This window comes from Myotis brandtii, unplaced genomic scaffold (genome assembly GCF_000412655.1).
Source record: "Myotis brandtii unplaced genomic scaffold, ASM41265v1 scaffold1260, whole genome shotgun sequence".
Classification (NCBI taxonomy): Eukaryota; Metazoa; Chordata; class Mammalia; order Chiroptera; family Vespertilionidae; genus Myotis; species Myotis brandtii.
The window spans coordinates 17,942-44,066 of record NW_005354426.1 but is presented as its reverse complement, the minus strand read 5'-3'; the positions used below and the strand labels follow the sequence as shown (position 1 = coordinate 44,066).

Sequence of the window (26,125 nt, the reverse complement as noted above, 5' to 3'; positions counted from 1 at the left end):
TTGGCTGGGCTGCAAAAATATTCGTTGTGGGTCGCGAGTTTGACATGCTTGATGTAAAGGGTAGGCAGCTCAGACTTCTGGAAGGACATTTTAGCTCAGAAGCTTAAGCTTTTAATAGGTATTCAGTATTTGCAAAGTAGAGTATGCCTGCTTCTGGACTAAGTGAATTTAGCATGTTTTAAGAATTTAGAATCTAGTTTGCTTAAAATGCCACCTTTGGTGCTTGCTTTGGCAGCACATGTACTAAAATTGGATACAGAGAAGATTAGCATGGCCCCTGTGCAAGTATGGCACAAATTCAAGAAGCATCCCATAAAAAAACAGAAACAAAAAAACAAACCACCTTTGATAAATGCAAATTTTACTTTATCAGTATGTAGCCTTCAGAATGTGTTTTTAGTAGGATCATGCCAATTAACCTTCTTTTGGTCAAGACTTCTTTGCAAATGTGATAAAAGCTATGGATTCTTGTAGAAAACCTGTACTGTATAAACAGTTTTGGGGGCATACTGAGGCCCGTTTTGGATGTACATTAACCCTAACTTTAAAGTGTTGACTATTCAAGTATGTTAAACATTATGATATATCATACACTTCATTTACTAAAATATAGGTGATTTTAAAATGTGAATATTGCCCTGGCTGGTGTGGCTCCGTTGGAGCATTGTCCTGTGTAGTACATCAAAAGGTTGCAGGTTTCACTCCCAGTCAGGCCATATACCCAAGTTGCATGTTCAATCCCCAGTTGGGGTGCTTACAGGAGGCTATTGATCTAAGTTTCTCTCTCACATTGATGTTTCTCTCTCTGTCTCTCTCTCTCTCTCTCTCTCTCTCTCCCTCTCTCTCCCTCCCTCCCTCCCTCCCTTCCTCTCTAAAATAAAAATTTGAAAAAATGTGAATGTTATGAGTAAGTTAGTTATGGAACCTTTACTTGATACAGGTACTGACAACAAGTTTATTCATAATTTGTAAGTAGATTTCATTCTTCAAAGCACTTCTTTTTTGTTGATTTCTCTCCCCCTTTTAAATTAAAGAATTTTATCAATTAGTTATCATTCAGTATTATTTTATACTAGAAGCCCAATGCACGAAATTCGTGCAAGGGCCTTGCCACGGCTGCTGCCTCGGCCCCTCACAGCCCTGGCTTCGACCGGAAGGTCGTCTGGAAGGTCGTTCGGCTGTCTGGTCTAATTAGCATATTATGCTTTTATTATTATAGAAGGTTAGTTTCAGATGTACAACATAGTGATTAGAAATTTATATAATTAAAGAAATGACCTCTCCCCATAAGTCTTAGTACCCATCTGACACCATACAGTTATTATTGCAGTATTACTACTAACTGGGGATCAAGCCCACAACACAGGCATGTGCCCTGACCCAGGAATCTGAACTATGACCTCCTGGTTACCACTGAGCCACACCAGCTGGGCAAAAAGATAAGTATTTTTGACGGTCTCAAATATATCTGAGAAGGTAAAATTGTCTGAAAGACAGTTTCTCAAACTGATTTAATTTATTAAGAAGAATAGTTAACCATTTGTTGAATACTTCTGGATTATTAAGGTGCTTTGAATGTGTTCCCAATCCCCAAAGCAACCCCATGAGGTGTGGCTGCTATAGTTTCCCATTTGGAGATGAGAGAACTAATTCAGTAACTTGCACAAGAAAGCAGCCACTAAGTAGCTGCTTGACCCCAACGCTATTACCCTTTGCTCCTTTCCTGTATTGCTCTGTTGGACTGAAATCTGTTTCTTATATGTTTTGTCCAAGTTGAATTATGATTTTTAATCAATCAAATTATATATATATATATATGGAGAGAGAGAGAGAGAGAGAGAGAGAGAGAGAGACCCCACTTATTTATGCATTCATTCATTGGTTGATTCTTGTATGTGCCCTGAGCGGGGATTCAGCCACAACCTTGGCGTATTGGTAAGACGCTCCAATCAACTGAGATACCCAGCCAGGGACAATCTAATTTTTAATGGGGAGGAGCAAGCTACGGATTGAGGTACTGTGTGAATAAGGAAAGAAAATGGCTATAAAAGTATGTTACTTTTTAAAAAAGAATTATCTGAAAGGCAAAATTCAGATGGGTTTGGCTTAATAGCATGTCTAAGAATGATGTTTGCAGCTACAGGATATCAACCAAGGTACATGCCCTTGACCGGAATCGAACCTGGGACCCTTCAGTCCGCAGGCCGACGCTCTATCCACTGAGCCAAACCGGTTTGGCAAGTATGTTACTTTTTAAAAAAGAATTATCTGAAAGGCAAAATTCAGATGGGTTTGGCTTAATAGCATGTTGTCTAAGAATGTTTGCAGCTACAGGATATTGAGCATCCACCCACTAGTAATTGGCATTGTACTTGGTGCTTTTTGTGTTTTATTTCCTCTTAACAGCCCTCTAAGATTTTATATATATATATATATTAACAAAGCCCCAGAGATGATCTGTCTGAAGACATGGTAAATAAGCCAGGCTTCAAGCAGCTCTCTGATTCTGCAGTACACTTTATAGAGGAGAAAATATCTCAAGAACAGAAAATGCACTAGCTAATTACCCAACTCCTTTCTCTTTCCCAGTAGCCAAGAAATATATGGGTGTGATCAGTGTACATGTTAGGGTTTTTACTTTATTTTATTTCTTAATGAGTATTTCCATGGATCCTGATAATCCATAATCGCAGTATCAGGGTTGTGTTTTGTGGTTCTTAAAGCTTGCTTAATTAACAGTGCCTCCTCTCAGCTGTTAGATATTAGTTTCAAAAATTTGCTCTAATCAATTGTTTTCTTAAAAACTGCAGGCTTGAGAACCATCAGTGGATCACAAAATCAATTTATTGTATATAATAAAAGTAAGGATTAGTTGATGATTTTTGAACAGAATTAATGTTTTATTGTATTAGTATATATTTATAGACATGTACTATTTAGAAATAGAAAAGACTTTTCTTGCTGTGGATTGTGGAAAGGTAGAAACCACTGCTCTAATGAATAGTGATGCTATATAATATCTTCCTCTTGCTCCTCACCCATCAACACCCAACTTTTGTATATATTTCTCCCAAATGGAAGATCATTTTAATAGCCCTTGGTAGGTAAATTGCCAGATTGCTTACTACTAACATGGTACCTATTTATATTGCTGGGTCAAGAAAAATAGTATAAAGTAAAGCATGTCACACTTGCCAAGATTGAAAAATGACTCTCTCTTAGATTCTACATTTAATTTTAGATACCTACATTTGCTGAGGATTCAAACATTTTAAAAGAAAATTGGTCAGGGTTGAGAGCTAGGATAGGGGTACCAGCTGGTTTTACCACGGCTGAAAGAACCGTGTTGGTTTAGAATACAACCCATATACTAGAATTAGAAAGGCTTGATTTTTTTTTTTAGGGACAATCGTCTACATGTTCTTACCTTGAGTCATCTGGTCTTATAGAATAGAAATTGGCTCAAGTATTATAAGTTTGGAGATCCAATGATATCTCCTATAATTTGGGCAACTTATTAAACTTCTTGGCACCAGTTTCTACGCATGTAAAATAGAGATGATGACTATTAAATAAGATGGCACACATGAAAGACTTGATGTGGGCTCTTTTGTATGTTGGGTGCCTTTTAAGTCTTTCCCCTTATTCTTACAGATTATTTAGTTTAGAGTATTTATGTTTCAGCTAGGAAAGCTGAGGGGCTTAGAAAGGCTAAATTACAGTGATTTGAACCTTTGTTTTTGTTGACTCCAAATGAGGATTGTTGCTATGAACATTCCTGAATAAATTTTATGTTTAATTCTCTTGGGAGTATGACTATGAGTGGAATTTCTTGGTCATGTGGTAAAACTATTTGACTTTTTTTTGAACTCTAAAACACCAGCACCATTTTACATTTCTGCCAGCAGGATATGAGGGATCTGTTTTCACCACATACTTGCCGATACTTAACTTGCCTTTTGCCTATGTTTTTAATTGTAGCCATACTAGTGGGTCTGGAAGTGGTATCCCATTGTGGTTTGGTTTTTGTTTCTCTGATGACTAATAAATGATGTTGAGTGTCATATTTACTCAATGGCCATTTGTGCTTGTGAGCAATATTTTTAAAGAAATGTCTATTCAGATCCTTTGCCCTTCTTGTAAAATAGGTTATTTGTCATAAGTTACTCTTGTATATGGTGTGAGGTAGTGTTCCAAATTCATTCTTTTGCATGTGGATATCCAGTTGTCCAGCACTATTTGTTGAAAAAACTTCTTTTCCCCATTGAATTGTCTTGGCACCTTTGTTGAAAATCAATTAACCCAAAGTATGGAGTTTATTTCTGGACTTTGAATTTTGTTGCATTGAACTGAAAGCCATGAGTGTTCTTTTTAAAAAATATATTTTATTGATTTTTTTACGGAGAGGAAGGGAGTGGGATAGAGAGTTAGAAACATCAGTGAGAGAGAAACGTCGATCAGCTGCCTCCTGCACACCCCCTACTGGGGATGTGCCCGCAACCAAGGTACATGCCCTTGACCTGAATCAAATCTGGGACCCTTCAGTCCGCAGGCCGACGCTCCATCCACTGAGCCAAACCAGTCAGGGCCATGAGTGTTCTTGATTGCAGGTTTTAGTTACTAAGTTACTACTTAGTAACTCTTTGATAATAAATTTAGTGCATACCTTATAAAGTAAGTAATCTTTATAGTAGTCAATTCTTAAATATAAAGTCTATAAATTGAAGACTAATGTGGTTTAGATTAATTTGGGTATTACGATTTTTATTACAGAACCAAACTGATCATATTGCTTTAGTTCAGAGATTATTGTACCAAGGTATTAAATATCTTGGTCCCTAACTTTGATCCTCAAAGCACCCTTGGTGGCATGGAAAACATGAGTTAGGCTAGTTTAAAAATTAGGATCTCGCTTGGCCATTGTGGCTCAGTGGTTGAGCATCCACCCATAAACCAGGAGATCGTGGTTTGATTCCTGGTCGGGGCACATGCCCTAGTTGCAGGTTCAATCCCCAATAGGGGGTGTGCAAGAGGCAGCAGATCAGTGATTCATCATTGATGTTTCTATCTCTCCCTTTCCCTTCCTCTCTCTGAAATCAATAAAAACATTTAAAAAGAAGTTAATGCCCTAGCCGGTTTGGCTCAGTGAATAGAGCATCAGCCTGTGGACCAAAGGGTCCTGGGTTCAATTTTGGTCAAGGGCACGTAGCTTAGTTGCAGGCTCCTCCCTGGCCTGTGCCATGGTCGGGGCTCATGCAGGAGGCAACCTATCGATGTGTTTCTCTCCCATCGATGTTTCTCTCTGTCTTTCCCTATGTCTTCCACTCTCCCTAAAAAATCAATGGAAAAATATCCTCGGGTGAGGATTAACAAAAAAACAAGTAAAAAACAAACCTGAAAAAAAGAACAAGAATTAGGCTCTCTTTGTGTGTATATTTTTATTTCCCTTTGTTCATTATGCATTTAATTGTGATGTACACGTGAAGTATAGGACTTTTGGGATTTGAAGTCATTAGATTTTGTTAGGTTCTTGTATTCCTTTATAGGGTGTGTGTGTGTGTGTGTGTGGGTGTGTGTGTGTGTGTGTGTGTTTTAGGTAGGATAAAATGATTTTATGAAATTTTTGTTTCTAGCAACTACAATATGATCACAAGTTGATAATAATCAAGTGATGTAAAAAGGTGATTTCTGGATCTTGTAAATATATTGGATTAGGAGTGGATTTAGATAACCAAGCATTTAAAATGATATTAACCAATCCCTGGCTGGGTAGGTGAGTTGCTTAGCGCATTGTCCAGATATGCCAAGGTTGCAGGTTCAATCCCCGGTCAGGGCACATACAAAAAACAGCCAATGAATGCATAAATAAGTGGGACAACAAATTGATGTTTTTTTCTTTAAAATAAAAAATATTAACTGAATTCAGGAACTTAAAGTAATACATAGATCATACATAGCTATAATTTAAATTGCTGATTTGTGCAACGTTTTTTTTGTTAAACTTATATTCAAATTAAGTGAAAGAAAGTGATCTAATACTTCTTTTTTTCTGCCCTCCTTTAATCACACAGGAGAACCAGGATTACTGAGTAGAAAGCCTTCCTGCGGCCCTCCACTTTTCATCAGTCACCCTGGATGTTCTCTTCACTGTGGGATGAGGTAGTAGGTTGTATAGTTTTAGGGTCACACCCACCACTGGGAGATAACTATACAATCTACTGTCTTTCCTAACGTGATAGGAAAGTCTGCATCCTTGCGGCATCATAGGAAGTTGAAAGCTAATTGTACAATATATTTAAGATTAACTTGTGTAAAATTGCTGTAGTGCACCATTTCTTTATGGCGTACAAGTTGCTTATTCTTTTAGAGACTACAAACTTTAGCCAGTAGACTGTATGGAGATACTTTTGCTTATTTCTGTATATCACAATAACTGTATTCTTTATTTAGATTGATGCTGATAATTTTATGTTGCATTTTATTTTGAAAAAGATTGTGCTCTCCATTCCAAAAGAAAAGATTGCTCTATCAGAGTGAGGTAGTAGATTGTATAGTTGTGGGGTAGTTATTTTACCCTGTTCAGGAGATAACTATACAATCTATTGCCTTCCCTGCGGAGTAGACTTGCTGCATTTTTTTTTTAATATAGATGATACTGAAACTCAAAAGAATTAATTTTGACAATGTTTTATATTTACAGTTTTTTTTATGCCAGTTGCTAATTTTCTCTGGGTATAGTGTACCTATAGTAGACATTGATTTAAAATTTATCACGTGTATTTCAGAAATTTGAAAGTAATAAAAAATCTGAAAGTTGTGGAGAAAATTTCAGGCAATTTTAATAGAGCAGACCTATCCAAAGGAATTGTGAATAGGCTTGTCACCCTACAACCTGCTTTACATGTGTGTGGGAGGTCCTGGGTGATAAAGGTAAATATGGAATCGAAAGACACTGTTTGAGCTAAAATGGAGTTAGGTTGTTTATGATTCATTCTCCCTGGTTTGGGGTGGCCTTGGGCAGTGTTGTTAACCACTGCTCCACTAGTGTGATGATTTGGATGGCTTCATCTCCAGCCTGGAAAAGGAGAGTTGGGTTCTGTTCCCTGGTAAGTCACAAAGACTTGAGCTTTGCCCCCCAAATCTGAAGTGGTCCTTTATTCACAATGGGGGTGGCCCCCTGATCCCCTGAAGCTGTCACATGGGGAAATACATAGAGTGTTGTTTTAAAGAAAACGTGAGGGTAATGCTAGAAAGGGCCACTTGATTTTTAACACCCATAAAGGCTCATGTTTTGTTTTATTTTATTTTATTTATTTTTAATATTTTTATTGATTTCAGAGAGGAAGGGAGAGGAGAGAGAGAGAGAAACATCAATGATGAGAGAGAATCATTGATCGGCTGCCTCCTGCACGCCCCACGCTGGGGATCAAGCCCACAACCTGGGTATGTGCCCCAACAGGGAATCGAATCTTGACCTCCTGGTTCATAGGTTGATGCTCAACCACTGAGCTACGCTGGCTGGGCAAGGCTCACGTTTTAGCTTTTTTCCAATGGTCAAACCATATGTTTCCTTGGGCTTTTATAATCAATCAAGGCTAAAAGCTCCCTGTTTTAAGTACTTGATGTTTTTATTTTTGTTTTCAGAGAAGAAAAAGGAAAATGTGGAGGTGCACGAGAGGTCACCTCTTCCCAAATATTTACATTTATCCTGAATCTTGGTGTCTGACAGCAATTCTCAACTGGTGTGCTGTAAGAATTTTTAAAACATGCAACATCTGACTATTTAGTCAGGGCACTGACTTCTTTTCCCCTAGATGGTTAAATTAAAAAAAAAAAATTGCAATAGCCAACACAATAGCTCTTTGGTGTGAATGAATCAAAATTGTACCTTTTTTTTGTCAGAACGGCAAAAAAATCTATTTTTTGCTGTGCTGCAGAATTTTAGTAACTAATTTGTGTGTGCTGTGAGGAGAAAAAGGTTGACAATTGCTGATCTAAGATGACAGTGTAGTGCCATTCCCAGCAGGAACTTCAAATGAGAGAAAACATCAAATTCTCTCTTTGATGGGTCCAACCCAGGTGATTTATCTGGGCCAAATGAATGCTTTTTGTTTCATCCCTGGCATAGATGGACAAGTGCATGATCCAGAATTGTGTGGTTTTTTTGTTATAAACTTGAACATACAAAAATTGGGGGGGCGGGGGGGTGGGAGACTAAAAGGTGCCAAAGCAAAGTGGGAAAGTTTGAGAAGTTCTCTTTGACTTAAATCTTGACACCTGCTTGTGTGGCAAGTACAGTCATGACGTTTTGTGCTTTTCTGACACGTGCTGCCTCCACTGTGGCTATCATCTTCACTCTGCCTTTGGAAACTCATCCTTATCTTAAGCTAAGGTCTGAAGAAAAATGAATTTCTTTTATTAATTACATAAGGACCCATTTCATACACCTACTAGCCAAAGCCCAGTAAGTGAATCAAATTATGGAGAACTGCTATATTTTGTAAAAGCATTTAAAAGTACCTTTGTGGAAAGTGTGATAGTGTCTAAAAGCTTGTTTTTGATAGCAACAAAAAGGTGATCACAATTCGCTTCTGTTTATTATAATTAAAAGATTAAAAACTCAAAATAACTGGGCTCAAGGGCTGGCTGTAACCTAGGAAAGGTGGCATCTAAAGGGGACTGGTAGTAAGTTAAATTGTTCCAGTTGGCTACAGGCAGGATTTATACATAGTGTCACCTAATTTTTCACCTTATCAAGAGGTAAGTTTTATGAAATTTGATATTTAAATTTTGGTAATACATTAAATGTTTTTAAAAGTTGGTGGCTCCAACAGTATAAGGTGGACTAGATATTAGGCTTCTGGTTTGCATTCCTCTGATGTAATTGAATTTTTGTTTCTTTGTAACAAGAGGTTTGATTTTGAGCATATAAGATCCTACGACTGACCAGTAACATTTTAAAGCATCAGTGAAAGTTCTAATTGGTTTAACTTTGGGGTAAAAAACCAAAGCCTAATTTAACAGGTTATTTTGAAGTGCCTCTGCCAAGCAGAAGACTGGCAAGAAAAAAAGGGGGGGTTCCTAGGAAGAGGTAGTAGGTTGCATAGTTTTAGGGCAGGGATTTTGCCCACAAGGAGGTAACTATACGACCTGCTGCCTTTCTTAGGGCCTTATTATTCCACGGTAACCTGTTTCCTTGCCACCCTGTTTTGGTTTAAGTGGAGTTCTTTCTGCAGGTTTTCTTAAAAGTTAAAATATTTATTACAAAGGAAACAAAGCCTGCTTTCATAATTTATAATCAGCAGCATGGTATCAACATCAATTAGTAAAAGCCAACTAATGAGGATTTAAGACTTCTGAAGTATACCTAATTGCTTATTTGTCTCACTTTGGGGTCGCTGGAAAGTTTTGGAAAGCATTAGCTTTTTGTGGGGAGAGGGGCAAGTTCTCATCTGATCTAGAGAGTGCCAGATGTTTCCCCCTGGTCTATTACACCTAAAAGAAAGACATTAGATAAAACTATTGAAATATTTGTTCCCTACACTGTATTTGTAAATATCTTGCTCAATTCCTGGGTTTGTCTTCTGATCTTAAAATTTGGCACGGTTCTCAGGGTGGTATTGCGTATTATGGAAAAGTATCATTGCATTGAGTAAGCATTATGGTATGTAACTCTGATTGTATCTGTTAAATGTGTGTAATGGCTGGACAATGGAGTTGTTATAATTTGTTAAACACCTTTTCAATAAAAATACTTTTACTTTAAAACTTGTGTTTTTAAAATCATTGTTTCATCTCCATCCTTGCAGAATTAGATGCATTCTTTTATCTGTAAGTATTTAGACTTCTATTATGATGCTTATATACTTGATTTCATTTTTTTTAACATTTAAAAGAAAATTTCATTATTTTTCTCAGTGATTTGTTGATTGTGCTGTCACTTTCAGATGCATGTTAATTAACTTGAGCCATAACCAACTCTTCCATTTTTATAAACACTTGTACACACAATTACATGTGCTGAGGATACCCTTTAATTCTCATTCTTTAATTCTCATTCTTTGAGTCTGCACATGCAGACTTATCTTGCAAAAACTTAAGTACTTAACCTGGGGTATGTGTGCCCATTAGCATCCCAGGGCAGATTCAATTTATTTCAAACTATTTTGAACAGTAATATCTTAAAGGCTCAAGGGTTGAAAAGGTGGAGCAAATTCTGTGAAGTTTTCTGTCCTGTCCCCCGCCTCAAAGAACGTTCCAGTGGAAGGTTGAGATGGGTTCTAGGCATGTTCACCTCTGACCAGTGGCAGCTTTAAATTTTCTCTATAAATTGAGATAGTTGGGTGTAGCTTCCAAGACATTTTTGTACACTGTGCAGTCCTTTAAAATCAAAGATTTTAAAATAAAAATTTTGATAAGTGGCAAAATTGCATCAATTTCATGTGCACTGAAAATGCAAGAAAATGAAATGCTATAGTAGGATTAAGGAATTTTAATTCAGATTTTGTCTAATTTATAGAAGTTCTAATTATCTCTAATCATTTTTTTTATTATTTGGACCATACTAGCCAGCTTTCATCCCCTCCCCCCACCCCCATTTCATTGAACTGGACAGGTTGTTCCTTGCTCCCTCCCATTTTGTGTTTCCTAGTTTCCCTCCCACTTGGGCTCTTACTGAGAGGGGCTTGAGGGATCCTCTGGGGAGTAGACATAATTCCTTCAGCAATGTTTGGTGGTTGAATGGCCCACCCAAAGGAAGCATCTATAATCTTGACTCCTTGGGGTTCTGAAATCTGGCTTGAAACCCATAACTTTAAACTTCAGTTTGACTTAAAAGCTATTTTTTCTCTAAATGAGAAAGTGTCAGGATGGAGTAATTTTATCAGACTATTAATATTAGAACTATAGGTTAGGCAAATTAGTGTTTCAAAGGAATGTGAAGGCTACCCAATGTTAGTATGGAAGCATGACCATTGAATGTCCTAGGTTCTTTGTAGCTATTATGCCATATCTAGTACATAGTTTACATTCTCAAGGTGACCTCTTTGTGTCAACATTACTATTAATTGGCTGTCACATCACTATATGTATACACACTATATGTATACACACACACACACTAGAGGCCCTGTGCATGAAATTCATGCATGGGTAGGGTCCCTAGGCCTGGCCGGCGATCAGGGCCAATCCAGCTGCTGGCTGGGGCCTGCCTTCGTACTGTGCCGCCCCCTGGTGGTCAGCGCATGACATAGCAAGCAATCAAACTCCCAAGAGGGACACTGCATATTAGCCTTTTATATGTGTAGATAACTGATTTCAGAGAGGGAGAGAAGCATCAATGATCAGAGAGAATCGTTGACTGGCTGCCTCCTGCAACCCAGGCATGTGCCCTGACCAGGAATTGAATCATGACCTCCTGGTTCATATAGGTCTACACTCAACCACTGAGCCACTGGCAGACCCTTTTGAAGAATTATCTTAGCAAGGCCACCTGATGACTCCTTTGTCTCAATTGGTACCATCTTCCACACACTAGCTGAAAGAAAAGCTGGGAAGTGGCTTAGGCCAGTTGCCAGGCTGAACAGAACCTCACTAGTAAGGAAAGAGAAAGGGAAGTGCACAGGTGATTACAGCAGTAGGCATTAGGAGAAAAGGCACGAAGATTTTGACAGGTTCTGTTCTACCCCTGCCATTAATTCCTGGGCAGCCTCAGTTGGGCAGGATCCTTCCCAACCCCTCTGGGTTTGGTGAGAAATTCTCAGCTGAGACAAGAGGTTCAGTCAGAAGGGTTGTATGGGACTTGACACCTTAGCAGAGAGTTGATAGGACATAATGTATATTACCTTTGGCACAGACTGGTACATAATTGGAACTAATGGAGCATTTTTTCCCTTAAATTGTTTAGAACAGATTTAGGTTTACAGCAGAAAGTACATAGTTCACATATACCCTGTGTCTAGCCCCCACCCCCAAACTTCCCCACTATGGACCACCTGATGACAGTGGTACATTTTAATAAAGTATTTTTTTATCCTTTGAAGTTCCTTCACCATTACAATTAGGCTAAGACAGCCGTGGGCAAACTACGGCCCGCGGGCCGGATCCGGCCCGTTTGAAATGAATAAAACAACAAAAATAGACCGTACCCTTTTATGTAATGATGTTTACTTTGAATTTATATTAGTTCACACAAACACTCCATCCATGCTTTTGTTCCGGCCCTCTGGTCCAGTTTAAGAACCCATTGTGGCCCTCGAGTCAAAAAGTTTGCCCACCCCTGGGCTAAGAGATTTAGCTTATTGTCCCGTGGAAGGAAGGACAACTCAGCAATGACCAAAGGACAGTTTCTTGGCTCTGAGTGCCAACGTTGACTGGAAAATTAGTGGCAGAAGCAGGTACTTAAAATTTTTTAGAATTTTGCATAAACTTGTCAAGAGCCAAACCTGGAGGACTGAAGACAGTTGCATTAGACCAGCAGAGTAGGAAGAAATGCACAGTGAGGGTTCTCTACTGAAGACTTACACCAGCAAGTAGTGATAGGGAAAGAAACCTGTAGACTTCCCTGAGTGCTGGAGACGTGGTCCCTGTGCTCTTGAGCTCTGGGATGGGCATAGTGGGACTCCCTGGGTGGGAGGGGGCTGAGCCCAGGGACAGAGGGTGTTGGATTTGGTGAGACCACAAACCTAGTGAAGCCTGTGTGCAGCATGGCACCTCAGCAGTGAGGCCTGGAGGCATGCTGTGGCTACCGACGGAGGGGTGCTGGGAAAACACTGGAAGAGTCGTCTGTCCCCCCCTCCCCTCACAAAGGACTTCCCGCTAGGGGAACCATGATTTCATTGAGGTATGGAGTCTTAGGTAAGGTACCCTGGCTCTTGGTCTAGGATAGATTGTGACCAGATCTGACCAATGAGATAAGGAGTGGTGAAGGGGGAGGGGTTTCATAAGAGGAAGGTTCAGGAGGAGAAACAGCCTTGTGCTGCATTTTGCTGCTTTGAATTTGGTTGTGTGTTGACCAGAGCTACTGCAGCCATCTTGTGACCAGAAGATGAACTACCCCACAGTGAGAGGGTGTGTCCATATAGCTTAGGGAAAGCCCCCTTGTGCTGAAGTGTGAGGGAGAAGTGAAGGTGCTGAGGCCATTGCTAGGAAGGAGCCCTGTGGTTGGGATCAGGACTAGAGAGACTGGTTCTCTGGCATATGGAGGCTGTGGTGGGACCCTGAACATGAGCACATATGTTGTGGGGACATTTCAGAAACCTGGATCTTAGAAGTCAGCCAGCAAGGACCAAGCTCAGATGATGTGTGAACCAGACACATTTCCCTGGTGCAATGTTAGCCTTTGGAAACTTAGATCACCCTCAGGGAGGAAAAGAGTAGGTGGAAAACCCTAAATTTGATAAGACTACTAAAATTGCTTAAATCAAAAGTTATCTAAAATGGATGAGATTTCAGTTTTCTGCCACTAGCAGAAATGGGGGCTCAAGATACTCAGAAATAAGAAAACGTTTTAAGTTAACATTTCTGTGCAACTGCAAATTTTGAACCTCTGCAGTTGCCCCAATCAACTTACTATTCATAAGTAGAGGGCTTCTTTGATGATTTGCAATGAAATACTGATATAGAAACATTTTTAAAGCAAACTATATAGTGGATCTATTTCTCACAGGTAATGTAGACTAATTTCTTGTAACATCTCATTTTATACACCTAGTATGTTATTCAGAGTACTTAATATCAGCCTGTTTCACACAACAGACTCTCGATAAATTTGGTGTATGTGTATACAGTTCATGCTTTTCGTGGTACCTTATTAATAGAAATTTATGCAGTTGTTTCCTTCCTTTGCCTTGCCTGGTAGAGAACCATGCAAAGTGAGAACAGGTTCCAGTGTGAATGTACTGGGTAAAGCAAAAACTGCCTACATATATATGGATCCTTTGTTTCTTAAAGTGTGCCCAGCTCTCCTCTATGCCTTCTCCCCTCCCCCCCGCCCATTAGTCTAAACCTATTGGTCATGGGTCCTGATGGGGAACTAAGTCCTTTAAATGTCTAGGTTGCATCATCATCCAGCCCACTGTTAGCTGCGTAGGAAGCCAAATACTAAATCCTGAGGTGTATTTCAACCAAGTCTGAAAGTAGAGGAGTGACCAGCAGAGGTAGGGCACTAGTCAAAATGAGAAAAGGGATGGTTGAGAGAATCTGAAAAGATACACAATATTTGAGGTCTAGCAACTTCCTAGATTGTAAATGAGAAGCCTTATGATGATTTTATAAAGCATCCCCCAATTCCAAATCCTAACATAAGTGTAGGGGGACAGTGTGGTGAATGGCAGAGCAGAACATGTTTGGATGATGGGGAAATACACTCTAGTTACTGGAAAACTCCATTGAAAAAGAATATCTGGTTAATATGTATTTTGTGATTGAGGGAATGCTGACCTAGTCCCTAAGAGAATCATGCAATATGCAATCCTTTGAACATGGCTTCTTTCACTCAGCTTTTTAAAAGTTCATATATGTTATACATATATGAATAGTTTGTTCTCTTATTGCTAAATAGTATTCTATTAGATGGATATATGACATTTTATTTATCCTTTCACTGGCTGATGGGCATCTGGATTGTTTCTAGATTTGGCTTTTGTAATTGGTATTGGTATGAACATTTGCATATACATTTTTTCTGTGGACATCTGTTTTCATGTCTCTAGGAGACATACTTGGAGTGGAATTCCTGGGTTGTACGGTATGCTGATGTTTAACCTAAGGCAGAGAATTTCAACTGCTGTGCCATGGCAGGCACACGAGTGTGCCTCAAGAATTTTTAAAACATGTAATAGCTATTTAGTTCAAAAAACCACACAGTAATTTACACAAATGGGTTTTTAAATAAGATTCTTTTCACTCAAAATAAAACTATGATCTCCATCAAATTACACAGAAATATTATCAAAATGTTTTATCAACATGACCAGCCATTACCTTCACTGCATGCCTCAGAGCGCCAGGCTGGGTTTTGGTGGTCACCTACATGGAAGGGAGATGTGAGCAGTCCCCATTTTGCAGTGTGCAGGTGGACACAGCCCTGCTTCCCTAGGATTTTGCTGCTTCAGGTATAAAATTGCAGGGGTGGCCTAGATGGCCTGTAAGATACATTTCAAATAAAAGAATATAAGTCGCTTGAGATCCCATCTTGAGGAGACACTTAGGCTGCCAAAAGAAATGGATGAAAGTCAAACCCAGGTGCTGGAAGGGAAGTTTGCGAATCCGAAGTTCAGTGGACTTTTGATAACATCTCATTTCAGGAAGTGCCACGGTACCAGGCCTGTAATGAGGAGGGTTCTTCACCCCTCCAGTAGAGGGTGCACTCTTGCAAGCAGCTCTGGTAGCCAGTTGCTTCCGCAGTGCTTTACCACTGGTTGATTTCGGGGCAGTCAACTTTGTATGAGTCATGGTATAGACACCTCTTTACTTACCCCCTTCTCTTTCAGTTGGAGCTCTGCAAGCTGGAGGCAGCACAGGCATTAGAGAGTGATAGCTGTGCTGTGGCACAGCTGTGAACACCTAGGTCTAGTGGTGTTTAAATGTATTCTTATAGATTATCTATAATAATAATAAAGGCATAATATGAAAATTGACCAAGCAGCCAAACAGCAGAATGACCATCCGGACGACCTTCTGGACAAGCATGGCTGCGCGAGGGCCGAGGCAGCCACCAGGGCTGTGAAGGCCTACTCTTGCACAAATTTTGTGCATCGGGCCTCTAGTTTTTAAATATAAAGGATCATGTCATTTGTTAATAGAGATAGCTAGCTTTACTACTTCTTTTCCAATTTTCATGACTTTTACTTCTTTTTCTTGTCTAAAAGCTCTGGCTAGAAGCCCAGTATAATGTTGAATAACAGTGGTGTTAGCAAGGTAATGCTTTCAATATTTTACGGTTTAGTATGATAACTGTAGGTATTTCATAAATGCCTTTGTCATGTTGAGGAAGTTCTATTTCTAGGTTTCTGGGTTTTTTTTTAATTATTATAAAGGATATATTTTTAAATTATTATAGAAGGGTATTATATTCAGGTATTTTGTGAAATTGTTTTCCTGCCTCAATTGAGATGATTCTGAGTTTTTCCCCCATATATGCATAACCCATGGACCCAGACAATAGGATAGTGAAGGCCTACAGTGAGGGGCAGGGGTTGGCTAGAAGAAGTTAATGGAAAAAAAGGGGACATGTGTAATACTTTCAACAATAAAGATTTAATAAAAAAAGATGTGACTTTTATCTTTTGGTGAAGATGTGAGAAAAATTATCAGTATCTAGCGCTAATAACATTTATCTCCAAAAACATTGCAAAAGTTTATAAAAAGAAAAATGCAAATTTTATTTTAAAAAGAGAGTAAAGAAGATTAAAAATAATATATACCTTGGGAGTGTGTACATCTTTAGATTTGAGAATGGCCATTTAATCAATCCCACACCATCTTAGGTGCTGTCACACTACCTGTGAACTGTCCTGGACAACAAAAGGATGGAGAACTGTTCCTTTAGGCTGGAGAAATATGTGAGACTTTTTTAAAAGATGTCCCCTTGTATCTTACCTGAAAAGGCAACATTTTTATTGTATTCCCCAAGTCAATTATGTGTGTGATAATATTTCCAATCCAGACAAATTCATTGATTAATAAAAAAGAAATGCTTCAAGGGATTCTGTTGTTTGAAACATTGATGCACTTTTCTTAGTATTAGAAAATGTAATCAATATATTTTGAGACACCATCTAAGAGTTACATCCATTGAGCATTTGGTGACCTTTATCTGAGATCAAGCATAAGTAAAAGTTAACATCAATTTCACAGAATTGTATGATATGTGTAAAACTACAGTGTAAATTAGTGTTGTACTGACATAAAGACAGACAGATTGAAATAGCCCCCAAATACACCCTTGACTCTATGGTCAAATGTTCTTCCAGAAGGTTTCCAAGACCACTGAATGGGAAAGAACAGTCTCTTCAACAAATGGCAATGGGAAAACTGGATATCCACATGCAAAAGAATGAATCTGGACCCTTATATTAAACCATATACAAAAATGAGCTCAAAATAGATTAAAAAGTGGAGGCTTGCTCAGGGTGGGAATGGCTGGGGGGGAGGGGGATTCAACTGGGGAAAAAGGAGAGATATGTAAAATTTTTTTAAAAAAAGATTAAAAATCTAATGTAAGACCTAATACAATATAACCCCTAAAAGGAAACAGGAGAAAAGCTTCATGACATTGTATTTAGCAGTGATTTCTTGAATATAACACCAAAAGCACAGGCAACAAAAGCATATACAGACAAACTAGAGGCCCGATGCACGAAATTCATGCAAGAGTAGGCCTTTCTTCCCCCGGCTGCTGGCACTGGCTTCCCTCTGGCACCCAGGACCCGGGCTTCCCTCCCTCCGGCTACCAGCAGGCACCCGGGACCCGGGTTTCCCTCACAGTCCCGGCTTCATCTGGGAGGACGGAAGGACATCAGGGAGGACATCTGGTCTAATTAGCATATTACCCTTTTATTATTATAGACTAGAGGCCCGGTGCATGAAAATTTGTGCAGTGGAGGGGGTCCCTCAGCCCGGTCTGCCCCCTCTCACAGTCCGGGAGCCCTCAGGGGATGTCCTACTGATGGCTTAGGCCCGCTCCCTGCAGGGAGGCAACTGGCCAATCAGGGGAAGGCGATGCCCCCATCATGCATCTGTTGCTGCCACGGCTGCCTGAGCCTCGGCCCTCACAGCCACTGTGGCTTGCCTGAGCCTCGGCCTGGCCCTTGTTGCCTGAGCCTTGGGCCAGCCCTGGCAGCAGCAGCCACCATTCGAGGCCTGCGTGAGCCTTGGGCAGCCGCTGCAGCTTTGTCCAGAAGACGTCTGCCCTAATTAGTATATTACCCTTTTATTAGTATAGATGAGGCCACATCAAATTGAAAAATGTCTGCACATCAAAGAAACAGTCAACAGAGTGTAAAAGCACCTATAAAATGGGAGAAAAAATATATATTTTTTATATCTGATAAGGGATTAATATCTAAAATATGTAAAGGACTCATACAAATCAACAACAACAAAAAAACAAATAAACCAACCGAAAAATAGGTAAAGGACTTGAATAGACATTGGAATAAAAAGAGGAGGCCTTGTTCACTGTGGGTGGGAATGTAAAATGATGCAACTGCTATAAAAACAGTATAAAATTTCTTCAAAAACATAAAAATAGAATTACCATCTGGTCAGAAATTCAACTTCTTAATATAATTAATTTAAAGCAGGATCTTCAAGAGATGTTTACATACTCCTATTATTTGCAGGATTATTTATAACAGTGATGAGATGAAAAAGACCCAAATGCCCATTGATGGATAAATGGACAAGAAACTGGTATATGTTACAATAGAATATTATTCAGCCTTAAAAAGGAATACAATTCTGTCGCATGCTACAACACTGATGAACTTGCAGCTGGCTCCTGGCCATGTTTGCTGTGTTCTATCTATACAGTAGTTCCACAATGTTTGCCTAAGGTCCAGCAGAGATCCAGGTACATAGGATAATGAAACAGTAAGGATGACACGATAAGTTTCTCTTAAAACAAACTTTGTTCAGTTACAAAGTACTCTGTTTGATTCTGAAATTATGCATGTTTTAAATGTTCTTTGAATAGCAGTATTAATTTTTTTTCTTGAAGGAATAGAAATCATGATAGAGCTTTTTAAACCTCATTTGAAAAAAAAAAAACACAAAAAAGAAAGAAAAAGAGACAGAAAAGCATGAACTTAATTCTGGTGCACCAAGAGTTGTTTACTGGCCCAACAAATATAAACAGTGAGATTACTCCTCCTATGCAGAGGTCTCCAATGAGGTACACTGTGCCCCAGGAATTACACAAGAAAGTCAATTTGGGGGTGAGAAGAGCGTATCAGAATCTACCTTTCTATACATGTATTTTTCTTTTAAAAAATGACGATGCTTTCCTGTCTTTACTGGGCAGAACAGCAGCGGTACCCTCCCAAGGTTCCTGTCAGATGGTCCCCGTCACATGGGACTCGTGAGGCTTCCTAAGGGAAGAAGCTATTCGGAGAGTCCATCTGCCGTGAGCCCTGAGCATCCCTGTGCATTCTGGCTGAATAGGACAAGGCCTAGATTGTACTTTATGTAGGCAATTCTCGGTTGTGTGTGCAGCAATGAGTTGGTCATGTATGGCTAATTCTCAGCTGAGTGATAAAGTGATCCTAGAACCAATGGCCAGAAACAGAGCCACATATGTATGGGGCCAAACTGCCCTCCGCAACAAGGGAGAAAACCATGCTGAGACCCTGGGGCCCGCAGTCCAAGTTGTGGGACTCGGGCTGGGGCAGGTGCAGGGGCCTGCAGGGGAAAGCCCAGCCTGGGCTGGCTTCGGACCTGGTCCTGCCTGGACGTGCAGGGGCCCAGCCTGAGGGCCACCAGTGCTCTCCAGTTGTGCAGTCACTACCACAATCAAGATAATAAATTTCTGTTACTCAGAAAGTTCCCTCAGGCACCTTTTGATCAAGCCCCACCTCCCTGCAAAAGCAACCAGTGATGTGCTTCCGGTGTCTGTATTTTTCCTGTTCTCAAGTTTTATGTAAATAGAATCTTAATAGTGTGTACTTAGTGCCCATATTTCTTTCACTCATCATGTTTTGAGAGTCAACCATGTTGTGTTTATTAACATTTCATTCTCTTTTATGTAATATGGATATACAAAAATGTATTTATTAATTCACCTGTGGATGGACATTTGAGTCGTTTCCAGTTTGGGACAATGAAGAATAAAGTTGTTGCTGTGGACATTTGTATCTTCTTTGGTGAAGTATCTTATTAAATTTTTTGCCCAATATACTTGTATTGTTTGCCCACTAAGTTATGAGTTTTTGTTTACCTGTAGTGTTTGAGTAAAAGCTAGGAAGAAAAGCAAGTTTGGCCAGATTGCCACAAGCAAGGGGGAAGAATGGTGAGGAGACATGGAGAAGGGGAGGCGATCAGGCAGGACTTTGGGGCACAGGTAAGACTTTGGACTTATGATTAGGTGGAATGCCATTGGATGATTTTGAGTGGGGAGTTTCAAATCAGGCTTACATTTAAGGGACCACTTTGGCAGCTCTGTGAATGGGCGGGGAGGTGGAGTGAAGACTGGATTGACTAGAGGTTATTGCAGCAGTCAAGGAGAGAGACTGGGTAGTTAGTTGCACTTCTGAATGGTTTCTCCCCTTTTTTGTTCCTGACATTCCAAACTGCATAATTTCAGATGCGGGAGACTGAGTGATTCCTTGATATTATCAACGAAATATAACCTCCTGGAGGCTTTACCTGGAACACAGTTTACTTAGGGTTGAGAGAGGGCTGACACCAGTGGCTCACTTAGCTGAGCCCAGTGGTTATGGTTGTAGTTGCAATATTATGGCTGTTTATATGGGTCTTTTAAATTAGTGTTCTCTTTTTCCATTTTAGGCTATAATCTTCACCAGAATGGGAAAATTTTTTCATTTATTTATATATTTATTTATGTAATTCTCACCCAAGGTTATTTTTTCTATTAATTTTCAGAGAGAGTGGAAAGGAGGTGTGGTGGGGGGAGGAAAGGAGGGTGAGAGAAAGGGAGAAACATTGATGTGAAAGAGACACATCAATTGGTTGCCTCCTGCATGCACCCTGAAGGGGGCTGGAGGATCTAACCTGAAGCCCAGGTATGAGCCCTTGACCAGGAATCTAACCGGCGACCCTTCCCTGTGTGGGCCCATGCTCTATCCGTTGAGCCATGCCAGTCAGGGCCAGTTATTACTCTTTTAACTCATCATTGTATCCTCAGTCCTAGCATAGTGCCTGCCACATAGCATTTCCTTTCCTCAGTGTATTTTTTGGAGAGAGAGAGAGAGAGAGAGAGAGAGAACGAACCCACACAAGGGGCGCGGCAATGCACATTGCAAAGAACCTCGACAATGTTTTCTGTTAGAGCAGCGGTTCTCAACCTGTGGGTCGCGACCCCTTTGGGGGTCGAACGACCCTTTCACAGGGGTTGCCTAAGACTATCGGAAAACACATATATAATTACATATTGTTTTTGTGATTAATCACTATGCTTTAATTATGTTCAATTTGTAACTATGAAAATACATCCTGCATATCAGATATTTACATTACGATTCATAACAGTAGCAAAATTACAGTTATGAAGTAGCAATGAAAATAATTTTATGGTTGGGGTCACCACAACATGAGGAACTGTATTAAAGGGTCGCGGCGTTAGGAAGGCTGAGAACCACTGTGTTAGAGAAACACCAAGAGGATGTATACTGTGTTCTTTTCTACTTTCTCAAGTTAGATGTATCACTTCACGAATGTTCTTTATCTAGCCCCAAATTATCTACATGTTTTTTCCTTATAACCATAAAGAGCAAGAATTGTTTTCTGGGAAAATTTAAATGTCTCACAACCATTCAAGTACCATATTTAGTACATGTTTCTTTTCTACTATTTGTGTATCTTGAAAATGTCCCAGTATTACTGTCTTACATGAAGGAGACACTAACTAAAAATTTGTTCTTTGAAGCTGTGGGACTCTAAGTTGTAATGGACAGAAGGCACATTTTCCTAGTTCTGTTTCTCCAGCGTCCACCCTGTATCATGACACATATATCCATCTGATATAACAAAGCCTCTGACAATTTTCAGCCTTAAAAAAATAGAGAATAAAACAATAACTTGTTGCTTTGCTTAACCTAAAGTTTTCCACAGAATCGTCTGACAAAACAGTATTCTTTATCAACCACCTATATATTGCTCTACAAAATCATGGCACAGGACCACTGAGTTACTGTGACCTATTAATGGAGGAGGTCAAAAATTGGAAGATACTTTGCAGGGTGAAGATAATAAATGCAAATACAAGAATGTTTCCTTTTAGGATTGTGGACAGCTTTCAGATTGTGTTAGTTTTAAATAAGCAAGTCTACCCTGCTTTCATATAAACGTTCTACTTTTAAGCCATTTCTGATAAGACAGTTATTATCATGAGAACAGTATAGTGAACCTTTGCTATACTGGGGGTTAAGACATTAGGGTTCCAAGGCTCCCTCTGATTGGAGGAGATTTTAAATTCCGTGAGTCTATGGTTCGCATCTCTAAGTAGCAACCTCTGCGCCGTACCAAACCTCAGGGGCTTTGCTTCTCACCGTGATGCGTGTTACCCGCTGCCACTGCTTAGCTCTTAGGTCACTGTGACCTCTAGTCAGGTCTCTTCAATAGACTCAGTTCACTATAAAACTAAGCTCGACCACTGCTATGACTGAGTTGTGTCCCCTCCCAGATTCCATATGTTGAAGTCCTAACTCCCAGGGCCTGGAAAGAGGTACTTAGGGTAAAATGAGGATTTTGTATCCTGCAACTTGACTGTATTTGTTTATTTTTTCTAACAGTTTTTTGGTGGAGTGTTTAGGGTTTTCTATGTACAGAATAATGTCATCCGCAAAAAGTGACATTTTAACTTCTTCCTTCATTATTTGGATGCCTTTTATTTCTTTCTCTTGCCTTACTGCTCTGGCTAGGAATTCTAGCACTATGTGGAATAAGAGTGGTGAGAGTAGACATCCTTGTCTTGTTCCTGATCTTAGAGGGAAAGTTTTCAGTTTTATTGAGTACTAGAGGCACGGTGGACAAAATTCGTGCACTGGGGGGAGCGGGTGTCCCTCAGCCTGGCCTGCACCCTCTCACAGTCCGGGACCCTTCAGGGGATATCCAACTGACAGGGAGCAGGCCTAAGCCAGCAGTCGGACATCCTTAGCGCTGCCATGGAGGCGGGAGAGGCTCCCGCCACCACCACTGCACTCGCCAGCTGTGAGCCTGGCTCAGGGCTTCTGGCTAAGCAGAGCTCCCCCTGTGGGAGTGCACTGACCTCCAGGGGGCAGTTCCTGCATTGAATGTCTGCCCCCTGGTGGTCAGTGCACGTAATAGCAAGTGGTAAGTAGCCTTAGCATATCATTAGCATATTACATTTTGATTGGTTGAACTGCTGACTGGACGTCTGGACACTTAGCATATTAGGCTTTTGTTATATAAGACTAGAGGCCCGGTGCAAGAAATTCGTGCACTTGGGGGTGGGGGTCCCTCAGCCCAGCCTGCCCCCTCTCACAGTCTGGGAGCCCTCAGTGGATGTCCTACTGACGGCCACAGTCTGGCAGCAGAGGCTCGGAGCAGGCGCCCTGTGTGTGTGTGTATGTGTGTGTGTCTGTGAGTGTGTGTGTGTGTGTGTCCGCTGGGGGCCTGCCCCAGCCACATCGAGGTTCAGAGCAGGCACGCCATGTGTGTGTGTGTGTGTGTGTGTGTGTGTGTTTGTGTGAGTGTGTGTGTCCCCTCTGGGGACCTGCCCCCAGCCGCGTAGGAGGCTCAGAGCAGTCGCCCTGTGTGTGTGTGTGTGTGTGTGTGTGTGTGTGTGTCCACTGGGGGCCTGGCCCCAGCCACACCACAGAGGCTTGGAGTAGGCGCCCCTCTGTGTTGATCTCTCAGGCTCCTGTCCTCGCCTGCGTGTTGTTCTCTCCCTTGAGCTGTGGCCAGGGCGGGGTGCTGCCTGTGGGCCGCGCTTGCCTGCTTGCGGATCACTGCAGCGACCTGGGATCAGGCCCTGCTGGGGACTGCCTGCGGGCCGTGCTTGCCTGCTCGAGGGCCGCACAACCTGCTCGCGGGTCACCGAGGCAATGCCTGCTGGGCTCACGTTGCCAGGGTGATGCCACCAGCATCCTGCCCCGCCGCTATGGGCACCGCCATCTTTGTCACGGAGTGACGCTTACTTTGCATATTACTCTTTTATTAGATAGGATAATATTGGCTGAGGGTTTATCATATACTAGAGGCCCAGTGCACATAAATTTGTGCACTTGGGGTGGGGGGACTCCCTCAGCCCAACCTGCACCCTCTCGCAGTCTGGGAGCCCTCGGGGGATGTCCAATTGATGGCTTTGAAGAATCTGCCATGGTGTGAGAGGGGCTATGGAGAGGACCTCATTCATGGCAAGGAATGAAAGGGGCCTCTAAGAGCTGAGAGCAGCTAGAAAACAGGAACCTCAGTTTCTGGCTGCAAGGAAATGAATCCTGCCAATAACCTGAGGGAGCTTGAAAGCAGATGTTTCCCCAGTCAACCCTCTGATGAGACTGCAACCTGGACAACACTGGATTTCAGTCTGGCAACAAAAACGCTTAGGTAATAAGTATGTGTTGTTATAAGCTGCTAAGTTTGTGGTAATTTATATTGCAGAATTCTGTATGTTAAATAAAAAATAGTTTACAAAAACGATTATGATATGATCTTGTTTAAAATTTTACTTCTTTAAAAAAAATCTTTATTGTTGAGAGTATTACTGATGCCCCCTCTTAACCCCCTCCCCCTTCATTGCCCCAATCTACCCAGATCCTGCACCTCACCCCAGGCCTTCACCACCCTATTATCTGTGTCCATGGATAATGCATATTTATAATAATAAAAGAGTAATATGCTAATTAGACAGGATAGATCAGACATCTTCTGGACGTCCTTCTGAACAAAGCCATGGTGGTGAGGGCTGAGGCAGAGGCAGTTAGGGGCGATCAGGCTGGCAGGGGAGCAGTTAGGGGGCAATCAGGCCAGCAAGGGAGCAGGAAGGGGCGATCAGGCCGGCAGGGGAGAGCAGTTAGGGGCGATTGGGCAGGCAGGCAGAGGTTGTTAGGGGCAATCAGGTAGGCAGGGGAGCAGTTAGGGGTGCTCAGGCAGGCAGGCAGAGGCGGGTAGGGGCAATCAGGTAGGCAGGCAGAGGCGGTTAGGAGTGATCATGCAGACAGAGGAGTAGTTAGGGGCATCAGACAAGCAGGCAGAGTGGTTAGGGGCGATCAGGCAGGCAGGCAGACTAGTTAGGGGCAATCAGGCAGGCAGGCAGGTGAGTGGATAGGAGCCAGTGGTCCCGGATTGCAAGAGGGATGTCTGACTGCCAGTTTACCCCAATACCTGTGGAGTCCTTGACTGGAGAGGGTGCAGACTGGGCTGAGGGACACCACCCCCCCCATCCTTGTGCACAAATTTTGTGTATGGGGCCTCTAGTCTATATATATAAAAGCCCAGCAACAGGAACAGCAGAAAACCAGAACAAGCGGTGGCTATGATGCGCACTGCAGCAGCCAACCAGACTGATCTGGGCCCCAACTGCCCCCCCCACCCGGGTCGGCCCAGCCCCCTATTGGCCCCCAACACCCCGATTGGGGGCCCCTCCCTCCTGCCAAACTGGCCCGATGTGCCCCCATTGGGGCGGGCTGGCCAGACCCCGCCCATGCCGAATTCTTGCACTGGGCCTCTAGTATACATATAAGTTCTTTGGCTAATTTCTTTCCATCCTCCAACCCTCTTCACTCTGAGATTTGCCAGTCTGTTCCATGTTTCCATGCCTTTGGTTATATTTTATTCATCAGTTTATTTTGTTCATTAGGTTCCTTGCTCATTTATTTTGATTTTTTATATTCAATTGTTGATACAGATTTATTGCCATTTTATTGTTATATTTTTAATTTTTTTCTTCTTAAAGACCCTTCAACATTTCATGTGACACTGATTTGGTGGTGATGAAGTCCTTTTGCTTATTCTTGTCTGTGAAGCTCTTTATCTAACCTTCAATTTTAACTGATAGCTTTCCTGTGTAGACTAGTCTTGGTTGTAGGTCCTTGCTTTTCATCACTTTGAATATTTCTTGCCACTCCCTTCTGGCCTGCAAAGTTTCTGTGAAGAAATGAGCTGACAGTTGTATGGGCGCTCCCTTGTAGGTAACTAACTGCTTTTAAGATTCTCTCTTTGTCTTTAAACTTTGCCACTTTAATTATAATGTGTCTTGATGTGGGCAACTTTGGGCTTTTCTTGTTTGGGACTCTCTGCACTTCCTGGACTTATAAATCTACTAGAAGCCCAGCCCACGATTCAAAATCTCGCGGTGCCACCCACCCTCGAGTTACTGGTCTGGCCCTGCCTTGCTCCCTGGGTCCCGCAGCAGCCGCATCCACTGCAGGTCCGGCCCTGCCTCCCTCCCTGGGTCCTGCAGCAGTCGCGGCTGCTGCCAGTCTGG

The 26,125-nt window shown here is 41.4% G+C and overlaps 1 long non-coding RNA gene across 1 annotated transcript; it reads left to right on the top strand.

Moving 5' to 3' along the window:
- LOC106724944 lies at positions 1-23,343 on the top strand. Its single transcript, XR_001360768.1, has 3 exons — positions 1-196; positions 13,229-13,235; positions 23,333-23,343. It is a non-coding gene; the product is annotated as an uncharacterized LOC106724944 (long non-coding RNA).
- Positions 23,344-26,125: the final 2,782 nt, after the last annotated feature.